Here is a 5,531-nt window from a genome sequence, read left to right as displayed (position 1 = left end):
ATGTAGTGCCGCGAAAAAACTTGTATGCTGTGTAGAGCATGTTTTGTTAGAACGTGATCTAGGAATTACCATCCGGCACGAACGGGTAACCGTACCCACGCAGATTGATGAATATAGCTATGGTTGACGAACTTCTTTGAATGCCCTGTTGCTCCTCAATCAAATTATGGATGTACTGAACGTAAGTAATCGTGATGTTTCATTGTTTGCTGCAACGTTTGTATGAAGCAACATCTTTACTTACTTTCCCATTATCACTCTTCTACGGGAACTTCAATACATAACTACACCCCCAACGATGTGCGACATTTTTTTGTAATGGACATCCAACATATTATAATCTCGGTAAACGGATGCACAAGAGAGGAAGGGGCAAGAGCTGAGGAGTTTGAACAGGCTTGCATTAACAAAATGATGCAGTGCTACAATCAGACTCAAGAAGACGTGCTATTCGATGGATAAATATCTGAAACATACCAAAGATGATATCCACCACTTAATCTTTGAATATAATCATGCACTAAGAGAGATGCTCAAAATAACTTACACTTGGGTCGATGCCTTGGAAAACTTGGAGGAGATGTTTGCAACCTTAAGTCTGCATGCTGGAAATCATGTTGTATGAGGACCTCTTTCACCCGCTTGCTTTGTGCACACACTTTAAACTCTTTAACTTGTCCCTTGAAAGCCTCCACGAAATCATTGAAAGCATCCTCTTCCTCCTCCTAGTTTGCATTTAACTTGTCCCTTGAAAGCCTCCACGAAATCATTGCATTGCCTCCTCTTCCTCCTCCTAGTTTGCAGTAGAACCCAACTTCCGATAGTTATTTGAGATGGTTTCCATGCTTGATCATCTGTAGTATAACTGTTAAAAATGCTAACAGAGTCAATGTTAGTGCTAGGCCTTCGAGAAGTAGTCATGGTGTGCAGTAGAATACACAAAAAGGTTAGCGCAAATATGAAAAAGGGAAGAAGTTTTGAGAGGGAAGTAGAGCTACTCAAAGTAACATTTGGGCGGGAACAAAGATACTAGATAGAGTCTTCAATGAAAGTTTTGAAATTCCTCGGTACAGAGTTAGTACGACTTACAACATTTATGCCTTGAAAGCATGAAATTGTGCAATTTGATGAACAAAAATAATATTTTCTCCCTTTTTATAAAAAGAGATTGACTCTAAAATGTCGATTTTCAACATAACATTAGTCTCTTCCTCATTGGTCGAGCGCCACTCTCTTTAGAACTGAAAGGCCCAAAAGTGAGTCCAACTTTCTCCTAATGCTACCGATATGGACGCATGGATAAATTTTTGCAAACAAACTCCAAAGTTGGCGGAGGTTTGTCAACTAGAATGTCCTCTTCAAGCTCTATCTACTGATATATAGCACGCCATGAGATTCCTCATATTTTAGAAGATTCTTTTTTTGATTCACCACGCAATGAGATTCCTCATATTTTAGAAGATTATTTTTTTGGTTCACTTAATTTCCAACAGAGTTGACCAATAATGTGACAACTCTGTTGGAAATTAAGTGAACCAAAAAAATAATCTTATAAAATATGAGGAATCTCATTGAGTGGTGAATCAAAAAAAGAATCTTCTAAAATATGAGGAATCTCATGGCGTGCTATATATCAGGAGCAGATAGAGCTTGAAGAGGACATTCTAGCTATCAAACCTCCGCCAACTTTGGAGTTTGTTTGCAAAAATTTATCCATGCACCCATTTTGGTAGAGAGAGGTAAAGTCAAACTCCTTAAAGGGCCCCTTTGTGAGTCCAAATTTCACCTAATGCAACAATTCGCAATGCAAAGGGTGATGTGTGGCGTTCCATTGACACATTATTTCAAATGTGTGAGAATGATGGTTGGTCGCAAGAAATCTCAGCAAGTTTAAACAGAACCTTTAGCTACTGAAAAAATCCTTCAAGACAACATGGACTAACACTCAAATAACTCATTACATGGTAAATTCAAAGCACTTCAGATAGTCAAAATACTAAATTTGTGTTTAAATTTCTAAATAAATTTCTTGTTTTGCAGCACATTATTTTTAATCATTTGCCATACTTCATCCAAAAGTATGGGAATCCAGGTATATGGAACACGCAGGGCTTGGAGAAGTCTCATTACATGGTTAGAAATGCCTACTTCAGACACACACAGCATGGAGGCTCTAGATATAAGGCAAACAGTCTGAAGGAGTTATTTCAGTGGTTTTATCGCAGAATCATTCACCACGTGCAACAAAAGCAAGTATTGGCCTCTTCAACAACCGTACAGGCAATCAAACATTTGCAACTTCAAAAAAGAAAACGAGCAGACGCATTCAACAACTCGAGTGCTTTTGAATGTCAAATGAGGTGGAGGGAGACAATGCAATATGCCAATCATCGGTGGAACAAGAGAATTAGAGTTTAGATGATCGGATGTACCATAAATGCCTGTAGAATTAAATTCAATATGTACCACCACTATTTCAAACTTTTGATGATTTGCAAATATCATTTGGAACCTCGCCCTTATATCTAATCATTAAATGTTTGCCATACCCTAAGAGTTCAATAGGGTTTTCTTTCCCTAAAGATAATGCCATTGTTTTGTATGTGTAGTAATATGTTGCACATCCCCCAGTATATCCTGGTGAGTAACCAAAACATTCTCTCCCTAAAACCTTGTCGACGAGGATAACTTTGTCTGCATTTTGTGGCAGCATTGGACCACCTAAGAAGAGAGATAATGTCTTGAAGGCATAGGTTGCAATATTCCCCTCTTGTGGCATTCCCTTGTGGAACATTAGGATGGGTGCCTCACATAGACTAGGAAGATATTGTTCTAGAGATGCATCCCTGCCATGGAACTGTCTTCTTCGACAACGAAGAAAGTCGTCCTTTTCAGCAATCCATGACTGCGAACAAAAGAAGTGTGTGTGTGTGTGTGTGTGTGTGTGTGTGTGTGTGTGTGTGTGTGTGTGTGAGAGAGAGAGAGAGAGAGAGAGAGAGAGGCAGGATGTTATACCATGAAACTCTCATCTTGCAAAAAAAGCTCATTGTTCCATAGGTTGACTGATCGGGTTGACTCTTGTGCTGGTCACTTAAACCAATCCTCCATATCCTGATTACTAGTTGATGGCTTGAGATTATTTCGAATAGTTTGAAATGTGGCTTCATCAGGAAGGCTTTCTTTATACTTTTCTGCCTTTTCAAAGCACAATTTAAGGCAGTCCAGTGGGTTACTGGAGATCTCCATTGTCTCGTCATCACTACTGTCATCTAAAACAAATCAATTCCTCTCCTCTTGATACTTGGAGTTAGTGGCCAATGCAAAGTCCTCCCGCAAACGAAAAATACTTTGTATATCATGAAGGAAAATGTATGACCTATCTCCAAATTTAAACTCTGGCACTTCTGGTAGCATTTAGGTGGCTTGCCGCTCATTGAAACCTGACACATCTAGAGGTAGCTTGATTTATGTGGTTTTCATTGAGAGAGTTTGCTTCGTTCCACCTCTTTGCTTCTTCTTCAAGATCAATGGACTCCTCTATCTCCGCCACTTCAATGTATTCCTCATCCTCATCCTCTTTTTCATTTGCTGGTATATCGTGTTCCTCCATGACCTCCTTAGGATCTTTTCATAAGAATTGTAAATAATCCATTTAAAAATATTAGAAATCCAAAGGATTCTTGAACCAGCTTGCACTCCCGTTCATTTAAGCTGCATCAATGGGGTCTGTACATAAGAGGCAGTTGATAGTACTTCTTGTAAGACTGTCTTTTAGGATCACAGTCTTTTAAATGGACCACCACCATTTCACCAACATTAACCCTGCCCTTTTGAGTATGAAGCTCAAACTTCTCTTGTTCCAGCTTCAAGTGTTCATTCTGTTCATTTATAAACACATCAAGATTAAATGGAGCATTAAAAATGCAGGAGACTAAGTCAAACTTATCACCAGTCCCAGAAGAAACTGCAAAATCTAAAAGCCTTTCATCCATCACTGTAGGGTCTTCATATATAACTGCCTCTTTTTTTTGGGGATTGTTACAACACATTGGGCACTCTGCACAGTGGGTGTTGAAAAATCCACCTCTCTCTTAAGTGAGTTTAGTAAAGTAAATTTTGGAGTGGAAGGGATCTCCACAGGTAGATCAGTATCAGGCTCCTCCAAACTCATGGCAGGCTCTGCACCAGATATATCAATGGGTTCTGTGAAGTCTATATTCCTCTTCATAGAAGTTTTTAACAGCTCAGGAACTCTTCTTGGAACGTTTCCTTGGCCAACGATGCGCTCAGGATCTATTTTCTGCCTCTTCCTCCTCTGAGATCTTAATCCTTCCATTTATTTCATACTGAGAAATACAAGTTTCTTCAAACATAAATAAAAAGAAGAGCACCACATGATCATGTAAGTTTTCAACAAACAATAGCTAGGTATCTCACAATTAGTTCCTACTGATCATATAGACATAAAAGATCATTTTAATGAACTCTAAGATAAAAATTCTCCTCATCTTGTGTATGCAAGACAGTAACTGGATATCTTACTAGATCCTACCTTCGCCTCAAGCCAACTTAAAGATTATGCAAATAGCCCTATAATGTATCACAAACTATGGACAACGGCGTGCAAATAACCTACATATATCTTATGAGAACTCCGCGCGCGCTGTGATCTATATCCTCTAAACTCTAAGAAATATAATTATCTAGATCTTGAAAGGTGCCACCCTTCCCGTCCTTCCTTTGAGATTTACCCCTCCGCTTGCATGGCAACACTATAACATACAATTGGTTGTAAATACGTGGGGGTGTGAGTAAGACATTAGCTCCATTACTTTTGAGCTTATGAAGGCCACATTACTCTTCTATTACTAGTCTTGATAATGGAAAGAATTACAATTATTATCTTAATGTCCATCACCTCTATATCCATCAACATTTGACAATGCATTCTTGCATAGCCATATGCATGGATTCTAATTGAGGTCAGCAAGGGGATGTGTTGAGGTAATCAGACTAGTTGGTCCTCTAGTTGGTCCTGTTGTAGGCTCTGTATTCCAAGTTTTTGATCTTTGAGAGTGTACTCTTGGGGCAGAATACAAAAATTCTCATAATTCATGCAAACAATAACACAAGATGATTAGCATATGTGCATCTTTTGATGGTTTGTGTGAAGGGTCACGAAACTTTTGCCCTGCATAATGATCGATCAAATGCAAAATTGCTCTATAGTTATGAAGAGCAAAAGCCAAAGTTACCCTCATTCGGGCAAGGTAAGGCCTCCTGCAATTTTCATGCCTGATCTAGAAATGGCAATCAAAGGAAAGCACCAAATCAAACAGTAATTAATAATCATATACATATTTATAATACAATACCTGCTTTTTACACAGTAATAGCTACCAAGACATTAAAGAATTTTATACTCTAGAAAAAAACCTTGTACACTTTAAAAAGGGGATCACGGCACGCGGAGTACATAAACGAAACTCCACAACACTACTGGCACGCCGTGATCCACTTTCAATACTTTC

This window comes from Adiantum capillus-veneris, chromosome 2 (assembly GCF_014529385.1).
Source record: "Adiantum capillus-veneris isolate H3 chromosome 2, ASM1452938v2, whole genome shotgun sequence".
NCBI lineage: Eukaryota > Viridiplantae > Streptophyta > Polypodiopsida > Polypodiales > Pteridaceae > Adiantum > Adiantum capillus-veneris.
This window is presented reverse-complemented; position numbering follows the sequence as displayed.